This window comes from Carcharodon carcharias, chromosome 13, assembly GCF_017639515.1.
Source record: "Carcharodon carcharias isolate sCarCar2 chromosome 13, sCarCar2.pri, whole genome shotgun sequence".
Taxonomy (NCBI): Eukaryota; Metazoa; Chordata; class Chondrichthyes; order Lamniformes; family Lamnidae; genus Carcharodon; species Carcharodon carcharias.
In genome coordinates, this window is record NC_054479.1 from 10,029,562 (window position 1) to 10,052,310 (window position 22,749).

At 43.1% G+C, this 22,749-nt stretch overlaps 2 protein-coding genes across 9 annotated transcripts in view; one reads left to right on the top strand and one right to left on the bottom strand.

The window, feature by feature from the left end:
• tango2 (transport and golgi organization 2 homolog (Drosophila)) overlaps positions 1-20,190 on the bottom strand; it is a 186,074-nt gene extending 165,884 nt beyond the window's left edge. For 2 of the 5 annotated variants that reach the window (XM_041203176.1, XM_041203172.1), the window contains exon 1: positions 20,089-20,190. The gene's annotated coding sequence lies outside the window, so the exon portion shown is untranslated. The remainder of the gene's footprint in view (positions 1-20,088) is intronic. The other 3 variants (XM_041203177.1, XM_041203173.1, XM_041203174.1) reach the window with 3 other exon arrangements.
• A 648-nt stretch (positions 20,191-20,838) lies between these two features.
• The window catches only part of arvcfb (ARVCF delta catenin family member b), a 362,128-nt gene continuing 360,217 nt past the window's right edge, over positions 20,839-22,749 (top strand). For all 4 annotated transcript variants that reach the window (XM_041202618.1, XM_041202617.1, XM_041202621.1 and 1 more), the window contains exon 1: positions 20,839-20,898. The gene's annotated coding sequence lies outside the window, so the exon portion shown is untranslated. The remainder of the gene's footprint in view (positions 20,899-22,749) is intronic.

Here is a 22,749-nt window from a genome sequence, read left to right on the forward strand (position 1 = left end):
GATTGGAAGAAAATGAATGTGGTACCATTATTCAAGAAGGGTGGTAGGGAGAAACTAGATAATTAAAAGCCAGTGAGTCTAACATCAGTGGTACGGAAACTATTGGAAAAGGCTCTGAGGGATAGGATTAATCTCCACTTGGAGAGACAGGGATTAATCATGGATAGTCAGCATGGCTTTGTCAGGGAGAGATCATGTCTAACAAATTTGATTGAATTTTGAGGAGGTGACTAGTTGTGTAGATGAGGGTAGTGCAGTTGACGTAGTCTACATGGACTTCAGTAAGGCTTTTGACAAGGTCTCGCATGGGAGAATGGCCAAGAAGGTAAGAGCCCATGGGATCCAGGGCAATTTGGCAAATTGGACCCAAAATTGGCTTATCAGCAGGAGGCAGAAGGTGATGGTTGAAGGTGGTTTTTGCGATTGGAAGCCTGTGACAAGAGATGTACTGCAGGGATAGGTGCTAGGACCCTCCTGTATGCAGTGTACGTTAACGATTTAGATGTGAATATAGGAGGTATGATCAGTAAGTTTGCAGATGACACGAAAATTGGTGGTGTCATAAATAATGAGGAGGAAAGCCCTAGATTACAGGATGATATGGATGGGCTGCTAAGATAGGCAGAGCAGTGGCAAATGGAATTTAATCCTGAGAAGTGCGAGGTGATGCATTTCGGGAGGACTAACACGGCAAGGGAATACACAATGAATGGTAGAACCCTAGGAAGTACAGCGGATCAGAGGAACCTTGGTGCACATGTCCATAGATCCCTGAAGTCAGTAGCACAGGTGAATAAGGTATTTAGGGAAGCATATGGGACACTTGCCTTTATTACCCGAGGCATAAAATAAGAGCAGGGAGGTTATATTGGAGCTGTGCAAAATGCTAGTTAGGCCACAGCTGGAGTGCTGTGTGCAATTCTGGACGCCATCCTATAGGAAGGATGTGATTGCACTGGAGAGGGTGCAGAGGAGATTCACAAGGATGTTGCCTGGGCTGGAGCTTTTCAGCAATGAAGAGAGACTGGATAGGCTTGAGATGTTTTCCTTACAGCAGAGAAGGCTGAGGGGGGCCCTGATAGAAGTATACAAAATTATGAGGGGCATAGATAGGATAGATAGGAAGAAACATTTCCCCTTAGTAGAGGTGTCAATAACAAAAGGGCATAGATTTAAGGTAAGGGGCAGGAGGTTTTGAGAGGATTTGAAGAAAAAAATTCTCACCCAGAAGGTGGTGGGAATCTGGAACACACTGCTTGAGAGGATGGTAGAGGCAGGAACCCTTACGACATTCAAGTAGTATTTAGATGAGCACTTGAAACGCCATGGCATACAGGGCTAAGGGCCAAGAGATGGAAAATGGAATTAGAATAGATAGATGCTTGATGGCTAGCACAGACATGTTGGGCTGAAGGGCCTGTTTCCGTGGTGACAATTACTTAATATAATAAGTTGAAAAATTCCTAATTAACCGGACTCTAAAATTACACACCCTCTTTATGGCAATAGCCCAAAATAGATTTTAGATTAAATTTAAAAAAAAACAAGCAAGTTACCAAAGTACGAACTTGACAGTGGAATTCCAAAAGCTTGTCTCCAAAAGCTTAGTTACTGGATATAGCAGGCTTATGCACAAATGACTGGAGGCTTCCAGAAGGCTGTTTCACACACTCCTGCTGGATCTTACATGCCCGCCCCCATCCCCCCACCACAACATAGCCTTTCCTTCTTCTTGATATAGGTTATTCTTTTTTTAATATGTAAATTCCATTGTTCATTGTGTCTTTGGAACTTTACCTTTTCCATAATATAAAAATCTTTCATGTTGCCAAAATTGTCAGGAACCTTTGGGAAAAATAAACACACTGCTTAGCATTGCTTATCTGGCTGGTTGTAAACATCCTAACATCATTTTTAAATCCAACCAACTCCCTCCCTTATCTAAAATTGCAAATTTCCTTCACACCTTACATGCCAAGACCCCATCCATGTTTAGTCATCAGCATTGCAAGTACATTTCTACACCTAACTTCTTGTGATAATTTCAAGCTTGCAGTCTACCTGACTCCAAGGTAATTAAATCACACAGACCAAATCATCTACACACAGACCGGTGACCTACATCACAATAAACCAGAATATTATGAAAATTATTATACTTTCCTCACATTCCCTGCTAAACACAAACTCAATGCTTCCTCTTTTGCCCATTACACGTTTAACTTCATGAATTCCAACATGACCCATCAACTTTGAAAGTAAATCTATTCCAATTAAATGTTGTGTATCAAAATATCTGATATAGTATTGTACTAGTATGTGAAGGAGTATTACTTGGGGGAAAAAATTGACCTGAAGGTTACTGCATCCAATTCACGCTCACCTAATTTTCTGCTCAATGAAACAACTAAAAAATCAGCCCAGCCACACATGCTGAATTTCACATCTAATAATTCTCCAGTTGCAAAAATAAAAATCCTGATTTTTTTCAATCCATCTGCCAAGAAAAGGTATCCATCAGAAGCGTGCAATCCACCACTGAAAATGTCCTCTCACCTTAGTGTAGTCTCTACCCCAACACTAAGCTTAATGTCTGAAAACAGCTGAAACTATGGCAGCATGAATGTTTTCAGCACCAGAAATGGAGCTCCACCATTGAATGCAGTGCTCCCCTTGTCAGCCCTCCGTCACTCAGTAAATATTGCCACAGCAACCCCCAACTGAGTGCATTTGCCCCATTCAACATATTCCATAACAATTATCTTCTCCTCTACCCCCTCAACAAATCTCCAACTTCCCCATTCCCACAGACTGCTTTCAATAGCCAGCACCTATGAGGAACGTTTGAGGACTCTGGGTCTATACTTGATGGAGTTTAGAAGGACGAGGGGGCATCTGATTGAAACTTACAGAATACTGAAAGGCCTGGATAGAGTGGACATGGGGAAGATGTTTCCATTACTAGGAGAGACTAGGACCCGAGGGAACAGCCTCAGAGTAAAGGGAAGACCTTTTAGGACAGAGATGAGGAGAAACTTCTTTAGCCAGATAGTGGTGAATCTATGGAATTCATTGCCACAGAAGGCTGTGGAGGCCAGGTCATTGAGTGTACTTAAGACAGAGATAGATAGGTTCTTGATTGGTAAGGGAATCAAAGGTTAAGGGGAGAAGGCAGGAGAATGGGGTTGAGAAACTTATCAGCCATAGGAGCAGACTCAATGGGCCGAATGGCCTAATTTCTGCTCCTATGTCTTATGGAAGTTACTAGAATCAATCATTAAGGAGGTTATAGCTGGGCACTTAGAAGAGCTCAAGGCAATTAGGAAGAGTAAGCATGGTTTTGTGAAAGGAAAATCATATTTAACCAATTTATTTGAGTTTTTTGAAGGAGTAACATGCGCAGTGGATAAAGGGGAGCCTGTAGACGTACTGCACATGGATTTCCAGAAGGCATTTGATAAGGTGCCACATTCAAGATTATTACAGAAAATAAAAAAAGTGCATGGTGTAATGGGTAACATATTAACATGGATAGAAGATTGGCTCGCTGACAGAAAGCAGAGAGTATGCATAAATGGGTCTTTTTCTGATTCTGATGTGACGAGTGGAGTCCCACAGGGGTCTGTACTGGGGCCTCAACTTTTTACGATTTACATCAATGACTTAGATGAGTGGAGCGAAGACATGGTCGCTAAATTTGCAGATGACACAGGGATAGGTAGAAAAGTATATTGTGAAGAGGACATGAGGAGGTTGCAGATGGATTTGGATAGATTGAGTGGGCAAAGATCTGGCAAACGGAGTTCAATGTGGGAAAACGTGAAATTGTTCACTTTGGCAGGAAGAACAAAAAAAGCAAATAATTACTTAAATGGAGGACAGCTGCATAATTCTGAGGTACAGGGGGATCTCGGTGTTCTAGTACGAGTCACAAAAAGTTAGAATGCAGGTACAGCAAGTAATTATGAAGGCTAATGGAATGCTATCCTTCATTAAAGAGGGATTGAACATTCAAGTAAGGATGTTATGCTTCAGTTACACAGAGCATTGGTGAGACCTTGAACACTGTGTGCAATTTTGGACTCCTTACTTAAGGAAGGATGTAAATGCATTGGAGGCGTTTCAAAGGAGGTTTACTGGATTGATACCTGGATTGAGTGGATTGTCTTATGAGGAAAGGTTTGGCAGACTGAGCTTGTTTCCACTGGAGTTTAGATGTGTGAGGGGTGACGACTGAAGTATACAAGATCCTGAATGGCCTTGACAAGGCAGACATCGAAAGGATGTTTCCTGTTGTGGGTGAGTCCAGAAAGGGGGCACTGTTATAAAATTAGGGGGGAATCGCCCTTTTAGAACAGAGATGAGGAGAATTTTTTTCTCAGAGGTTGTGAGGCTTTGGAATTCTCTGCCTCAGAAGATGGTGGAGGCAGGATCATTGAATATTTTTAAGGCAGAGGTAGATTGATTCCCTTGCCTAACAAGAATCTAAGGTCATTGGGATTAAGATAGGAATATGGAAATCGAAACACAAGATCTTCAGCCATGATCTTATTGAATTGTGGAGCAGGCTCGAGGGGCCAAATGGTCTATTCCTGTTCCTATTTCTTAGGTTAATGGTACACACTGTTGCCACTATGGTGGAGGGAGTGAATGTTAGTGGAAGGGATGCCAATCAGGCAGGCTGCTTTGTCCTGGATGGCGTCAAGCTTCTGGAGTGTTGTTGGAGCTGCACTCATCCAGGCAAGTGGAGAGTATTCCATCACACCCCTGACTTGTGCCTTGTAGATGGCGGACAGGCATTGGAGGGTCAGGAAGTGAGTTACTTACCACAAGATTCCTAGCCTCTGACCTGCTCTTGTAGCCACAGCATTTGTATGGCTAGTCCAGTTCAGTTCCTGCAACCCCCAGGACATTAATAGTGAGGGATTCAGTGATGGTAACGCAATTGAATGTCAAGGCATGTTAGTTAGATTCTCTCTTGTTGGAAATGGTCATTGCCTGGCACTTGTGCGGTGCAAATGTTACTTGCCATTTGTCAGCTCAAGGCTGGATATTGTCCAGAACTTCTTACATTTGGATGTGGGCTGCTTCAGTACGTGAGGAGTCATGAATAGTGCTGAACATTGTGCAATCATCAGCGAAAAGCCCCAATTCTAACCTTACGATGGAAGAAAGGTCATTGATTAAGCAGCTGAAGATAGTTGAACCTAGGACACTACCCTGAGGAACTCCTGCAGTGATATTCTGGAACCGAGATGATTAACCTCCAACAGCCACAACCATCTTCCTTTGTGCAAGGTATGACTCCAATCAGTGAAGAGTTCCCCCCACCCCCTACCCGATTCCCATTGACCAGTTTTTCTAGGGCTCCTTGATGCCACACTCAGTCAAATGTTGCCTTGATATCAAGGGTCGTCACTCTCACCTCACCACAGGAGTTCAGCTCTTTTGTCCACGTTTGAACAAAGGCTGCAATGAAGTCAGGAGCCGAGTGACCCTGGCAAAACCCAAATTTAACATCATTGAGCAGGTTATTGCCATTGATAGCACCCCTTCCATTACTTTACTGATGATCAAGAGTAGACTGTTGGGGCAGTAATTGGCTGGGTTGGATTTGTCCTGCTTTTTGTGTACAGGACATACCTGGGCAATTTTCCACATCGCCGGGTAGATGCCAGTGTTGTCGCTGTACTGGAACAACTTGGCTAGGGGTGCAACAAGTTCTGTAGTGCAAATCTTCAGTACTATTGCTGAAATATTGTCAGGGCCCATAGCCTTTGCAGTATCCAGTGCCTTCAGCAGTTTCTTTATATCACAGTGGAGTAAATCGAATTGGCTGAAGGCTGGCTCTGCGATGCTGGGGACCTCAGGAGGCTGAGATGATATATCCACCGGGCATGTCTGGCTGAAGATGGTTACAAATGCTTCAGCTATGTCTTTTGCACTGATGAGCTGGGATCCCCCATCATGGAGGATGGGGATATTTGTGAAGCCTCCTCCAGCGAGTTGTTTAATTTTCCACCACTATCACGACTGGATGCGGCAGAACTGCAGAGCTTAGACTTGATCCAATGGCTGTGGGATCGCTTAGCTCTGTCTATCATATCAGATCCGATTTCCACCAGCAAGGCCCATCTAGACTCCTTGTTCCTTAAATCTCCAAAAGTCCTATCGGTTCTGTCTCTTTCTTTTAGGTCAGAAAACCAATTTTCATAAGCATTCTGCTTCTCCGCAGCAATAGCTACTTTGTTTATCCACACAGCAGTATCTCCTTTGTCTCACAAAACAGCTGTCTTTTTACTGTGAATCATTGTGGGCAAGTGTGAAAACTCAATTGATTTCACTAGGTTTCTGTTTGTGTTTCACACCCATGGCAACTAAACCACACAGGCCTGTCTCCAAACTAGGATGCTTCCGGAATTCCCAATTTTACCTCTAGTTAAAGGAGATATTTTAAAATATAAGTCTTGTAAAGTCCTAAGTTCTTATCAAGGGCATTTTAAAATGTTTCATCACTTCTGTAATGTAGGAAATTAATCTAACTTTCAGATATTAGTGATTAGATCAAAGTCTGCCAAACTTTTCTCAAAGTATTTGTTCTTCCCAAGTCTAAACAAATGCAGGAAAGATTTACATTTATGCCTCCATGATGAAATGCAAGTCTGATATTTGCTGTTGTGTGAAAATTATATGGGCATTTTTTTTCACTGGGAATCTGTTTCCCTAGCAATTGCCTTATTTCACTGGCCAGTAATATTGCAGGGTTTGGTGTTAATTACTCGTGTTTTCAGCTGATAAAATACAGGAAGAATTTCAGTTTACCACTGACTTTGCTGTTTGGGCAAGTGTTGGAAATAAATTGTCATGATCTAAATTTTATTTCTAGCATGTTTCAGGATATTTCTTAAATTTGCCAGTTGAGAGGTGATGACTAAATCTGAATGTGTTTAACTGTGGTCTGGAAATTGTCCTTTCAGTTCACTAGCAGGAGGTATTCCAAAAATGAAATCCCTTGGTATTAGCATCCCTTGTTGAGCATGGATACTAGATCAAAGTATTTCAATGCATAATATTGCCAATTCAAAGGGTAATATGGCATGAACAACTGGCAGTACCTGCACGAAATGCAGCAGCTTGGCAGGTGAAATCACAGCTTATTGCCCACGAATGATAGGTTTTCTTTGTCTTGTATTCTTTTGAACAAATTTTCCATATGTGTTCATCACAAATAATTTCTATTTTATCCAAAGGGCTTGATTCCAAGCCTCATTCCTTCCAAAGAGCTAATATAATTTGCTCAGGAGCTCTGTGAAGCTACTATAATTACACCTGGCTTAATAAGGTTTAAAATCTATAAATTCCTCATGGCTGTCATCGTGTCGAGCTACCATGTTTGGTGTAGAATTCACACGAAATATTCACTGACAATGTAATCATTTGATTTTGTTGTAGACTTGATTTATCTGATGTTGGTTTATCTTAAAAGTAATTTCACTTCAGTAGATTTATCATTGCCCAATGCCCCTTATTGACAGAGGAGTAAGTGGCCCATTCTGAAACCTCAGCTCAACCCTAATGATTTTTATCCAGATTCCAGGGTAGCTGACTTACTTGATTTTTTTTCAATTCTTCTGTGGCCAATTCCATAACACTACGATGCTTGTGAATGCCTTGATATAATAAAATTCCACTTTTAACTTCTCCATTAGTAAGTATGGCAACATAAATATTACAGGGTTGTAAATGTGAATAAAATATAAACTATCAGGGGTCAAAAATTATATTTTTTTTAGGGATTTTTTGATTTTCTGGGCTTTTCCATTCTCACTAACTGGGATCTTAGTATACGCCAAATAGTTGCATAGCTGTCTCTGACAATTATTGCACCTCAAGTAATTCACAGTATGTGAAATGCTTTGAGGTGTGATAACACATAAATGCAAATCTTTCTTATAAATTAACTGTTCAGTATTAAGTTGTTCAATTGAGTGTTCATTACAATAGCATCGATTCCAATTCTCCCAATACAGAAGCTCCTGAACTTTGGGAGCCTTAAGCAAGAGGCTCCACATTCATTGGCAAGGAATTCATTATCTCAGTGACTTCAAGATTTCCTGGCTCCCAGTTAGCTGAGTATTCCTTAAAACTGTTCTCCTTCTCTCAGCTTCTCAACTTCACAGCTCCACACACCCGCCCACAGCCTCTCCCCTTCACCCCCCCCAGCCTCTCCTCTCCTCCCCCCAACAGCCCCTCATCTCCTCCTCCTCCCCCACAAAGCCTCTTCACTTCCCCCACCACCACCACCCCAAAGCCTCCCCCCTCTCTTTTGAACCAGAGGATTAAAGGCCAGCAGGTGTGCTTGTGGGGTGGCAAGCCCCAGCCTTCATCATCTGTGTCCGGCCACTAGTGTGCAGGCAGGTGATTCAGTCCACACACTCACTGAACCCGACAAACAGGTAATGTTAAAACCAAAATACTGCGGATGCTGCAAACCTAAAACATGCCTAACAAATTTGATTGAATTTTTTGAGGAGGTGACCAGGTATGCAGATGAAGTGCAGTTGATGTAGTTCATATGGATTTCAGTAAAGCCTTTGACAAGGTCCCACATGGGAGACTTATAAAGAAGGCAAATGCACATGGGATACAGGGTAATTTGATAAAGTGGATTCAAAATTGGCTTTGTTGTAAGAGGCAGAGGGTGATTTCAGAAGGCTGCTTTAGTGGCTGGGGGCCAATGTCCAGTGGCGTACCACAGGGATCTGTGCTGGATCCCCTATTATTTGTCATTTCTATAAACGACATAGATGACAGGATTAGTAAGTTTGCAGATGACACAAAGATTGGCCGGGTGGTTAACAGTGAGGTTGAGTGTCTTGGGCTACAGAAAGATATAGACGGAATGGTCAAATGGGCAGATAAGTGGCAGATGGAATTCAACCCTGACAAGTGTGAGGTGATACCCTTTGGAAGGAGTAATTTGACAAGGAAATATTCAATGAACGGCATGACACTAGGAAGTTCTGAGGAACAAAGGGCCCTTGGCATGTGTGTCCATAGATCTCTGAAGGCGGAGGGGCACGTTTGCGGGGTGGTGAAAAAGGCATATGGGACACTTGCCTCTATCAATCAAGGCATAGATTACAAAAGTAAGGGGGTCATGTTGGAGTTGTATAGAACCTTGGTGAGGCCACAGCTGAGTACTGTGTGCAGTTCTGGTTGCCACATTATAGGAAGGATGTGATTGCACTGGAATGGGTGCAGAGGAGATTCACCAGGATGCTACCTGGGATAAAACATTTAAGTTATGAAGAGAGGTAGGATAGACATGGGTTGCTTTTGTTGGAGCAGAGAAGAGGGGTGCCATGATCGAGGTGTACAAGATTATGGGGCATGAACAGGTTGGATAGGGAGCAGCTGTTCCCCTTAGTTGAAGGGTCAGTCACGAGGGGAAACAAGTTCAAGGTGAGGGACAGGAGGTTTGGTGGGGGGGGGAGGAGGAGAAATGAGAGGAAAAACTTTTTTTTACCCAGGGGGTGGTGACGGTCTGGAATGCGCTGCTTGGGAGGGTGGTGGAGGCAGGTTGCCTCATATCTTTTAAAAAGTACCTGGATGAGCACTTGGCACGTCATAACATTCAAGGCTATGGGCCAAGTGCTGGTAAATGGGATTAGATAGATAGGTCAGGTGTTTCTCACGTGTCAGTGCAGGCTCGATGGGCCAAAGGGCCACTTCTGCACTGAGATTCTGTGAAAACAAAAATTGCTGGAAAAACTCAGCAGGTCTGACAGCATCTGTGGAGAGGAAGACAGCGTTAACATTAACAGGTAATGTTGCCATGTTGCATTGAATGAGTAAGATGGGCAGTCTCTCCACCCCCAACCCACAGCCTCTGCCCCATCCCTGCAGCCTTGCTCCTCCACTGCCTCACCTGCTCTCTCGCTGCCGCCGCTCTGGTGCTTGAGCTGCCACATTGCAACTCATCTTCCCACTGCTCGCTGTTGCTCCAATCATAGGTGGTTTCTCTCCTGCGCTTGGCGCTCTTGGGTTCATGAGTGTGCCTGTCAGCAGCAAATGTGGGAGAGAAACAGCCTGTGATTGGAGGAGGAACTCCTCACTGATTCTGTCACTTCCATGTATGGGGCAACTTGCCTCTCATTGGTCGCTCCTGTGATTGAATTTTTCTGGATGTTTTGGCGGGCTTTCGAGGGTGAATTTGCCCGCTTCCCTGTTTATTTTGAACCCTATCTATGGGATGGGTTACTTTTAATTTAACCAGGCAGCGTGATTGTGAAATCTCTAGCTGAATGGAAACTTGTAAAAGACCTGCCAAGTGCCTAGCTTCTGGTAAACAAACAGCGTGTACCTTAACCATTGCATGCGCATGGCATTGTATTGTTTGCTTGCATAACACCCATGCATAAACATTCTCACATAATACGGGGTGGCAGCTCCTTACCATTCATTTTGTGAGGTTCTAATTTTTATACTGGAGACCAAGAAATGTCTATAGAGAATGGTCTTTGATAGAAAAGCCCACTTCAACACTAGTTGGAGTTATTGAAAGATTCTGCTCATCTATTCATACCTTTTCATTCGAACCACCCCCTTCCCAAAGCCAGCTGCTCTATTTGTTTCTTAAGTTTTCCTGATCACTTTTGAAATCTGAGATAAAGAAATTGAGGAAATGCAACCAGTGCAACCACTTGGAATGCATTACAAAAAGCCCATTGGTGTTCTGTTTAGTTTCTACCAGCACCACTTGGCACCAGATCATATTACAGCCCTGAGCTACATATCGACCTGGGCTGAATTCCACACTTATGGCGAGAGTGCCTGTCCCTGACATCAAAGAAACATTTCATCAGTGCAGCCCCAAGGAGCCTCTCATTAAGTTGAAGCCAATGGTAATGGGGAGGGGGGCACTCTCCAGTGGCTGGCACAAATGCAGGATGATTGTGGTTGCTGGATGCAACCATCCAAGCCACAGCATATGACTGCAAGAGTTCTTCAGGACACCATCTTAGGCTTAACTATGTTCAGTTGCTTCCTCAATGACTTTCTCTCTACCAGAAGGTCAAAGGTGCAGCAGCTCCTGATGATTGCACAGTGCTCAGCTACTTTTAGAATTCCTCATATAATGAAGCAGGCCAAGCCCTTGTTTTTCAATACTTGAATAAACCTTCCCCTACATTGTCCTTGCCAAGAAACGCAAACTTACCTGTCTCAGATGTTTTCTGGGTGGGGGCCAAGGATTACAAGTCCCGGCATGTCCTGGGAGTTCGGGCATATGTGTGGAGCAGGACAGGCAGCACACGTTCAGTCCTGGGTACTTCAGGGGCTGTTTCAGAGATCACCAGGGTGCCTCTGCAGCAGGAAAACAGTCAATGGACCCATTAAGGGATCATAAAAAGGAGGAATCCCGAGAAAGAGGAGAGAGGAACCAGAAAGCGGGGAGCAGGGAGTAGGGGTGGGGAGTCCAGAGAAAGAGGAACCTTGGGGGAGAACACAGACAGGGTGGACCCAGAGAGAGACCCACCAAGGAAGGAACCACCGAGAAGAGGAGACCATCGGGGAGAGAAACCACTGGGAGAGGAGCAAAGGAAGAGACTCCAAGCATGGAAAGAGATGCTGTGTGCTGGCTCCTCACAGATAGGGCTCAGAAAAGCCCTGGAGAGCTGAAAAGGAAGAAGGTATTTGAGGACTGCTGAAGCAAAAGGTAACCCCTTGGAGCAGTGGAATTCTATTCGGCATGGCTGAAGAGCTGGAGTTGTGTCTGTGTGGCAGTGCTGCCTTAGGAAGTGAGTAAAACACCATCTCAGGAGAAGAAGAGATTAAACCATCAGGAAGTGAGCAGTCATTGAGGCAGTCCGAGTCAGAGTGGCTTCCGAGGGAATTTGGAGGCCAGACCTTTAAAAGTAAAGGTTTGAAATACCTCATGAGAGGGACAGTTTTTTAAAAAAAATGGCATTACCTAACTCACAATGGACAGTTACATCTGGTAGGTTGCTGAGAAATCCGTGGAATCTGTCTTGCTCTCACCGACCATTTATCGTGCAGTGTGGTATGTTCACCCACAGTTTGCCTGTTCATTCCTATGTACCTCATGTTAATTCTAAATATTAGATTATAAGATAGATATTGTAAATTGTTTTACTTTTTTGACTTTGTATAGTAAAGGTTATTTTGGTTTGTTTAAAGCCAGGGAGCTTTGTGGCTTTATTCGCTTCCTTAGGTACCTGGGATTTCAAAATTTGTCTCCTTTAATCAGAAAGTCATTGGTCTCTAACCAGATCGTACCAAAATTTGAGGGTCTGGTTCAAGATCATTCATCCTTCAAAACACTCCCAGGGCAGGTCCATCACAGGGATAGGCAACAGCCTGAATTGGAGGATCCAAGACATCTTGAAGGCTTGTAGGGCTGGAGAAACTTAAGTAACAAGAAAGATGGAGATCCCAGCATTGCCCAATGGCAACCCTGCTCAGGCCACCGATGATGCAGAATTAGAAGGTGGTTGCCTCGACTTGCTGAAGCTGCAGGTGCTACATAGGGTTTGCTGAGCGTAGCAGATGATTATAAACAACGGAATATAAGCTCATCCACATCCACTGTGACTGCCATGACCCACTGAGCACAAGCGTCACTGATCTGTCTGTCTCGAACCTTTGTTATTCGAGTGGGGTTGCTTGCTCTGAGTGCTGGTCACCACATGTTAATAGCAGCCTCTGGGAGGAGAGAGGTGTTGGTAGTGGAGGGTACAGTGACCAGCCCCCTCCCTTTCCTCAACCACCGATTCTCACAGGCGACCCTGCACAGATATCTATTTCCTACCCCCAGCAAACACCCTCCCCACACAAAGGCACCTCACCTCTTGGCTCATTCTTCTCACACCCATACCGAGCTGGCAGCTAGTCCTGCAGCAGTGCACCTTCACGTCTCTCTGATTCTGGAGGCAATGGGAGTGGGGTGGGTCAGGGACCTTGCTCTGCTGTTGACTATTATTCTTTCAGGTACAACGGCACCACCACCAACATTTTTATATTGCATGCGCAGCTTGGAAGATAGCAAAGAGGTTTCAGTTGCAATCAATGTAGTGTCACAGGCACCATTCCAGTTAAGTTTCTAAGTGAGAATTTTGACCCCTGCTGTTCCATCATCAGCTGATGCAGCCAATTTTAATGATGGTGGTTGTGCAATACATGTTGGCCAGGAGACAGGGAGATCATCCACACTCTTTGAAAAATGACACAGGATACTCTACATCCACTCAAGAGAACATCCAATTCAAAAGTCAACCCTTCTAACAGTGCACTGAAGTGCCACTTTAAGAAGTGGGGCATGAACCAACAACCTATTGGCTCTGGTGAAAGTACTACCACCGAGACAAGGCTGACAGCACTGTCGTCACTACACAACAGTACTTCCTGTAACTTTTCTGTTGCACTTCTCGTGTATGTTTTATAAACAGAGGTATAGTGTATAAAAGCAAGTTATGCTTAACTTATAGAAATCACTAGTTAGGCCCCAGCTGGAGTACTGCATCTAATTCAGGGCACCACTCTTTCAGGAGGATGAGAAGGCCTTGGAGAAGGTGCACAAGAGATTTAGTAGAATTACAGTAAAGTCCTGCCTTTTGGGACTTCCTTGTTTGCATTTTCACTGACTCGCGCTTTGTACTTTGTATATTGCATCACTCTTCGCATGAGAAATATTCACTTATCTGCATTTTCTTCTCCTCTCTCCCCGGGGAGATGACAGTCATGATGACTGGAATGGTTGAGGTTGAAGTGCAGCCCAAAGGAAGGGATTAATCCGGAAATGTCAGAATCTCTGCACTGGTTCTTTGACGAGTGCATCCTTTGTGCAAGTTCGAATGTGGGATTGGTTAATTTACCCTAAGAAAACAGTTTCATCATTAATTAATTTTGCCAAATATCTTTGCAAGCAGAGGCTTTCTTCTGGCAAATGTAACACTGTTATACGTGACCGCTGGAGTATTGAAATATCAGGAAGGAGCTCTGGTGGATTGGAATGCAATGCTAAAATGGAGGACATGGCAAGTAATTGTTGGAGTCAGTTACAGAATACACTTACTGATATCTTTGAGAGTTTATTCAGAGAGTAATTGAACTGTACAGCCTAGGATGATCTATGGATCTGTATGGGGATAGCTGATCTCAACTCAGGCAATGATGAGTTGGCATAATTGGCCTTAGAAATCAGCTTTCCTGCTCCACACTCATATCCAGTAACCATGTTGGAAATGCACGAGAAGATATAGTGAGAACAATTTGCTGTAGAATAACTGCTGAAACCAGTGCTGCCCTCACATGGCTGGAGCATATCTAATTGACCCCATTCAAAAAGCATGTTCCTCGTTCACGATTTTGCCTTTTGTGAGGTTTCGCAGTGTTAGGGGGAATTAAATTTATTGAAAGAAGAATATAGTAAGAACTCATTGGAAATACTTGATCTCCAGGCAGACATGGCTGCTAAGCATATCAGCAGTTGAAGATTGCCAGATGAACCTTGCACAGCCTTGAGAGTCAGTGTAGAGACAAAAAGCAAGACATCGACAGATAGGGAAGGGGCAGATGGTCTTAGTTCAGATATGGCAAGATGAACAATGGACAAAGAAGGGGCTTTGATGAAGCACAAGTAGTCTCAAGTTGCAAGAATCAAGGTCCATGCATACGTGCCTTAATTCTGATTGGATAGTATAATTATGTATGCATGATTTAGAATAATTGGATAGCAAAAATCACATGTTTATGTACTCAACAGGATAGAGATAGTATGGAGGTGGTGTGTCAGTTACTGATTGGATGTATTCAAATGTATTATGATAAGAAAATAGTACAAAAATAATGAAATGTAATCGATCAGGGAGCTGGGTCTTCATTCTTAGGAATGATTGCTGCTCCCTTGCATATGCTTGAATAAAGCTGGTTAAAAGGAAGCCCGAGTCTCATGTGGTGGTTGCGGGATCAGAGAGTGTAACATTTGCTCTTCAGCGGGAACATAACCTCCGTGAATGGTGGAACATTACTCTATACCAGGGATGAGGGACTTCAGTTATGTGGAGAGACTGGAGAAGCTGCAATTGTCCTCCTTTTGGTAGAGAAAGTTAAAGGGAGATTTAGTAAAGGTATTCAAAATTGTGAAAGGTACTGACAGAGTAAATGATGAGGTACAGAAGAGTCAGTACCCAGAGGTCAAATATTTAAAAGTGATTGATAGAAGAATTAAAAGTGACATAAGGAAACTTTTTTTTTACCATAAGCACCAGATGGGCCACCCATTCTACAGCCAGGAAATAAAGGGATGTAATTTAAAAATAATACATTAAAAATCAGATCAAACAAATGCTATTATTAAGTAATAAGCTGAGATATTTGCCCTATGGGCATATGGATCAACAGATTTAACATTTAACTAAATTATCTTCTTTCAGATAATTATTTTATTGCTGAAGAGGCATGCTGTCGAAGTTTTTTGGCTGACACTCATCAGGATAGATTCGCAAGAATACCAATTGTAAAGGGATCAACAATTTATACTACATGAGCTGAGAGTGCTGATTGGTTGGTAATTGGACTCTGATTGGTAGAGGCATTGCCATGGGAAATGACTGGATAGTTCCCCCAAGCTTTTGTTTAGTTGAAAAAGGCACTGTGTGGAAAAGCTCCTTCTGTCTGTAAATTCATGCACCGGGCCCTGTCCTTTGCAGACAGGAGGAACATATCAATCTGTGTCGCAGTCCGCATTTTCAATGTTGGTTGAAACATTAAATATCTCATGATAGACCACATTGGAATTTATTCTTTTTTGAGCCAAAATAGAGAGTTTTTGGCTATTCAGCTGTTGCATTTTCTTGTGTTTTTCAAGAAGTTTGATTTTGTTGTTCCCAATAAGGAAAACATTCAGTGGGTCAGATGGCTCACTTAAGGATAAAAAATTGTACTTTACCATTTACACAACACATTAAATGTGGTTCTTTTTTCCTCTGATCTACTGCCAATATCAAATTCTGGGTCTGCCTCAATTATGCTGAGGATCATGGATGAAAACTTCCTTAAATAATCTTGGTCTCTTAGTCATAGCATTGGTTCTTCTTGCATTCTGTTATTCTCTGTCAAATTCTTGTCTTCTTGCTCTAGTCTCTTCATCTTCACTTCCTCTAATTGCTGCCTGTTGCTTTCTGACAACTCATTGGTCTAGCCTCTTCATCTTCCCTGGCTCCGAATGCCATCTGTCGCTTTCTCTTACTAAGTAATAATCTGCAGTGTCTTAGAAGATAACTTAATTTAAATGAAACAAATGAAATATTAAAGGAAGTTGGGGATTTAGGACACAAATTTGTCACACCCTTTCTTGAAATGTATGGTTAAGGTTATTTAAAACATATCTGAGTTACAGTGTCAACAGGGACACAGTGTAGGCAGGGCCATGGGATCCCCTGCCAGGAGGCCAAAGCCCTCAAGTGCGGGAGTGGTTCGATGTCAAACCCCCTACGACATGCCCTTTGGTCCAAGATATAATCCCATGATGTTTGGTTGAGATTGGCCCAAGGAATTTGCAATTTATATAAAAAAGCTAACAAATTGTAATGATCTGGAATGCACTCCCTGAAAAGGGTGGTAGAAGCAAACTCAATAGTAACATTCAAATAAACAGAATAAATGCTAAGGGAAAAAAGTACACAGGTTATGGTGAAGGAGCAGGGAAATGGGATTCATTAGACAGCACTACCAAAGTACTGGCATAGCCATGATGATCTGAATGGTCTCCTTCTGTGCTGCATCCTCTTGTGATTCCATGAACAATAAATTTGTCTAGGTCTCAAATTTTGTCTGATAAAGCTCCGAATAAGCACCTTGGAATGCTTCGCCATGTTAAAGGCAGTGAATGAAAAGTTCTAGTTTTTGTCTAATATTGTCATGGCGAAGTCAAAATTTCATCCAGTTCCTCCCCAGACACTTGCTCAGGCTGTATCTCACCATGCGAAACTTCACAGTTCTCTTGGATTCTGAGCTGAGCTTCAACTTCGCATCTTACCCAACACAAAGAGTAGTTACTCTGGCAACAGTGCCTGTCTCTACTTCATAGCCATTGAAACTCTTACTTATGCTTTTGTTAGAATAAGATTTATTTTCCCAAGCTTCAAAACAGAGCCATCCATTATGTCCTGTTCATTCATCCTATATGCAGTAACCCAAAATGTCAAATTTAAAATCCTGTACTTCTACTTTGCACTGCAGGAGTAGCTTCATCACACGGACTGCAGCAGTTCAAGTTGGCTGTTCATCATCACAATCTCTGGAGAGCAAATGGGATGGGTAATAAATGCCAGCCTTGCCAGCGATGTTAATGTCACATGAATTAATAAAAAAGCTTACAAGGACTGAAACAAAACCTTCCATCCTCATGTGTATCATCATATGACTTCGCAAGGTCGTTGCATTATAATGCACACAAGATTTACAAGAAACTGTTACATTTCTAGAAAGTAATATGCAAGGTAATTACCCACAGCTTTTCTAAATTTGTTTAAATTATTTACAGAAATACATAAATAAAATTTTAAAAATCAGTTCTGACCAAAACATGTGATGTACTCTAAACATGCATTTCCTCAATCATAAATGAGTCACTTCAACCTAACATCAAATTAACTGCACCACTAGAATTGCATTTCGAGGAATTACTAATGTCATACTGCTAACTTTAGCCAGACAAAAACGATTGTATCTGATTATAATATTTTTATTTCTGCAGAAAATGTGTATGGTTGGCACAAATTGCTCATTCCTAATTGTTCTCGAGAAGTGGTGGTGAGCTGCCTTCTTGAACTGCTACAGTCAGTATGATGCAGGTAGTTCCACAGTGTTGTTAGGTAGGAATTCCAGGACCCAGTGACGATGAAGGCATGGCGATATATACCTGAAACAGGATGGCGTGCGACTCGTTGCCCTTGCTTGCTACCCTTGCCCTTCTATGGAGTTCACAGGATTATAAGGTCTTGTATGTTAGACCATAAGACATAGGAGCAGAAATTAGGCCATTCGGCCTATTGAGTCTGCTCCACCATTCCATCATGGCTGATAAGTTTCTCAACCCCATTCTCCCGCCTTCTCCCCGTAACCTTTGACCCCCTTACCAATCAAGAACCTATCTATCTCGGTCTTAAATACACTCAATGACCTGGCCTCCACAGCCTTCTGTGGCAATGAATTCCATAGATTCACCACTCTCTGGCTAAGGAAGTTTCTCCTCATCTCTGTTCTAAAAGGTCTTCCCTTTACTCTGAGGCTGTTCGCTCGGGTCCTAGTCTCTCCTAGTAATGGAAACATCTTCCCCATGTCCACTCTATCCAGGCCTTTCAGTATTCTGTAAGTTTCAATCAGATGCCCCCTCGTCCTTCTAAACTCCATCAAGTATAGACCCAGAGTCCTCAAACGTTCCTCATATGTTAAGCTTTTCATTCCTGGGATCGTTTTCGTGAACCTCCTCTGGACCCTCTCCAGGGCCAGAACATCCTTCCTGAAATTCTTGGATATTGTATTTTTAATCACAAATTGCTTGTTTTAAGAGACATATTAACACAAGTTATTACTAACGAAATTAGACAATTATGTCATCCAATTATAATGTTATTAAAAGCTTATGTAAAAATAAACTAACAGAAAAGCTGCATCAAAAATCACATTGCAAGTTAATAGTACATTATTGCAACACATTTTTTCCCAACATCTCATATGGCAAACACAGACAACCTAGCCAAAAACTGAAATGGCATTTCTTTAAATAGCTTGCTATTATTAGTATGATCAGGCCAGGAAATACAAATAAAATATTCTGATGCCTCAGGAGTGAAACAAGCTGTGCCTGGAATTACTGGAATATCTCTTGTTAGGAAGTTAATTGCTCCGTTCTATATTAAATTAAAATTGATAGAAAACTTTCCGGACTGCTATGAATGCTGGGATAGTCCACCCTCCATAGCTGCATTTTGCTTTCCAGGCAGAGTAAACAAAGAGAAACAAACAAACATTCAAGCAAATTCAACAGAGAAAGACTTTTTTTGAACAAGCGAGTGGAATCCATGCTTGGCATTTCAACACAAATACGGATAATATTGGCAAACTGCTCCTATCACGTGTCCATATTTCTTTCCTCAGAAGCATAGCCAGGTTTGTCTAACAGGAATGCTAGCGAATACTTAGATAAAAACAAAAAAATGCGGATGCTGGAAATCCAAAACAAAAATAAAAATACCTGGAAAAAACTCAGCTACCGAACACTTGTCCGACCAGCTGTCATCTTTCACAAAAGTGAAGTGTAAGCAGTTAAAAAAAAAGGTATTTTTAAGGTAACTTTTCAGTTCATCAAACCTGCTCTTGAAGACGACATTTTAACATAAGGCAGGAAGTCCCATTGCTTAATTTTATGTAAGCGTGAAGGGGTTGTCAAAATGGGTGCGGGGGGTGGTGAAGGGGAGGAGTGGGATGGGTAGTTTTGCTGGGCCCAACGAGGAGGAGGAGGGGAGGAGGAGTGGGATGGGTAGCTTTGCTGGGCCCAACGAGGAGGAGGAGGAGGAGTGGGATGGGTAGTTTTGCTGGGCCCAACGAGGAGGAGGAGGAGGAGTGGGATGGGTAGTTTTGCTGGGCCCAACGAGGAGGAGGAGGAGGAGGAGTGGGATGGGTAGCTTTGCTGGGCCCAACGAGGAGGAGGAGGAGGAGGAGTGGGATGGGTAGCTTTGCTGGGCCCAACGAGGAGGAGGAGGAGGAGTGGGATGGGTAGTTTTGCTGGGCCCAACGAGGAAGAGGAGGAGGAGTGGGATGGGTAGTTTTGCTGGGCCCAACGAGGAGGAGGAGTGGGATGGATAGTTTTCCTGAGCCCAACGAGGAGGAGGAGGAGGAGTGGGATGGGTAGTTTTCCTGGGCCCAACGAGGATAGATTCACAACCTGCCAGATAGCAAGGCAATTTTAGTACAACCCAAATCACAAAGTGGGAACTTCATAATGACAAGATATTGATAACTGATGATTAATGGCGATAAGAGAATATTCAAAAAATTACTCACTGTTATCTTGAAGTCTGATAACACTTGTCTGATCAACTTGTCCATAAATTCCGTTGATAATTTCCTTCGCACTGCAGTCCCTCCAATAACGATTAATCCTATTGGCGCAGAGCATTTTCCTGACGGTCAAACACCCCACCTTCCTTAGACAATATTTATCCATTCCATTTTTCTATTGGTTAATATCTACGCCGATCAAACTAAACGCCACGTTTTGATTGGTTAACTTCTTAAGGGGCGGAAGCGAATTGAGGATCCTGCCGATTATAGGATGTGATTGGCGAAGAAACAACTGACACTATTTACTGCCTCTGGTTGCTCCATTGGTTTGTCAATCATCTGCCAACGGCCGGCAGGGCCGACAGGTGATTGGCTTCACGAGGTGTCAATCATTATATTCGTGTAACCCATTGGCTATCGGCGATGTCAATCTTCGGGAGCGCGTTTGTGATTGGTGGAATGTCAGGGGTGGAGGGCAGGGTCAGAGGCGGCGGCGTCGTGCAATTCGGTGTGAGGGGAAACCGTGCGAGTTCGGCCGCTCCCCGCTGCAGGAGGAGGAGGAGAAGGTGCGGGAGAAGCAGCGGTTTCACTGGCTGTGGTTCATAGCCGCCCGCTCCTCGTCCCTTTTGAAATTCCTCGAGGTTTTCCCTCCCCCCCACCTCTCCTCCCCCCCCACCACCCCTACCTTCTCACTGAATTTATTTCAGATTGAGACCTTTACCCCTTCCCCTCCCCCACTCCCCCCCCCCCCTCTTCCAGGTACCATAATCCAGGGAGAAGTGAGTGACCTGAGGGCAAACTCTGCAGCAGGTTTGTTTTTTTTTTAAAAAAAGGGGGTAGGAAAAAAAATATATTCCCTTTCAGATAAATCCTTTCTCGAGGAGGGGAATAAAGGAGGATCGCGGGCTCCGCTATTCGCGCTTGTCTCTCTCTCTTTCCCCCCCCCCCCACCCACACCCCCAACCCATTTGACGAAATTAGCGGGGGGAAACGAAGTTGAAGATTTTTTTTCCCCCCTCTTTATCTCACAAACGCCGTTTAAGTGAGGCCGAAACGCAGCAAAAGCGCCAACAACAAAAAAGAAGGTTGAAGCGGTCTCCCCTTCTCTGCTGTTTGTTCTGGTGAAAGAAGCGGGTTTGGGAAGAGGAGAGGTCCGGCAGAACTTAAACAAAAGGTGCCGCCGTCATTAATCTGTCTGGGACAACCCGCCTGGTCGAGGGGTTGGGGTGGGTGGGGGGGGGGGGGGTGGAAAAAGAGGAAGGAAACCTCATCGAAGCCGGGAGATCAGAATTGAGGTATGTAATCGATCGCCTTTCTTTTAATTTTGTGGGAGGATTTTTCTAAGCTGGGAAATCTTGCGTCTCGAGCGTTTGTTGTTCATTTTACGTTTTGGGATGGAAGCATCAAGCTTATTTTGTTTCCTTGGAACGATCCCCAACTACCTGTTAACGGATCCCTATTTTTTTTTTGCCAATTTTGCAAGCGTGGAAACTGGGAAGAAGAAAGAGCTCATGATGAAGTGATGCTACTTGTCCACAAGCTGGCTGAACCAAATAATGTTAAACTTGGCACTTCACAATTATGTATCTTGCAGCAGCCTGTGTTTTTCAGTCCTGTTTCAAACGTATTTGGCTTGACTACGTTTTGGAAATTCACAAGACAAAAATAATGCTGTGAAATGTTGGGATTGGACTCTCTAGAGTGAAGTCAGACCAGTTCTTTTAACCATAGCAAAAATTGCCTATTCTGCGGTAGCAAGCTGTGATTTCTAATTCGATACTATGCGTGTGTAGAAACGTTGGAAGATTTTCGTTACAGTGTTGAAGATATAACAAATGGTTCAGTTGGGCACCGTGGGTGACATTTTTATTTTCTGTTAGATTAGCATCCTGGCATGTTTAATTTTTTTTCTCCCAAGCTATGGAAGGATATTTTTTGGCTGCGCTGTAGACGAATTTTCCGTGTATCCGAAAGACTTGCATTAGATAACAATGGTTATCGTTTTAATGGAGAAATAAGGCGACGTTTAAAACAACAGCATTGCAAGGTGTGCATTTTTGCTTTGCAAAATTGGAGGATTAAAATGTCTTTGTACGGCAACTAGTGGAATTGATTTAAAATTTAACGCTGTAAATGCTTTCGGGGATGCTGTAAACCGTTCTCTTTGTTAGAAACATTTTGGAAAAAATAATTCTCGAAGTGAACATAAACGTGAACTACATTGTGTGCAACTTTCAGTGAGAAGCGGACTCCGCCTCTGTTTTACCATGTAGCGTGCCTGGTGAAGTGGAGTTTATGTTTTGCTAATCGTGGCAGGTGGACACGTTGCAGACGTGAAGAGATGAAATCTAATTCCTGTTGTAGAACAGATATGTTTAGGAAATTGTGAAAAACCGTGTAGTAAATGATTGAGAGTTAAGCTGTCTCGCAAATGCAAAGTCAATTGAGCCATCTATTTCTGGATTAAAAAATACTTGACCAAGCTTTTGGTGTCCTGCCCCAATACCTCCGTATGTAGCTCAGTGTCTCAAAGTTTATTTGACAACATCCTTGTGAAGCGCCTTGAGACCGTTTACGACGTTGAAGGCGCTATACTAACGCAAATTATCGAATACCATTTATTATTGAAAGGGCCAGTCGTTTACTTTTAAACCTGTTCAC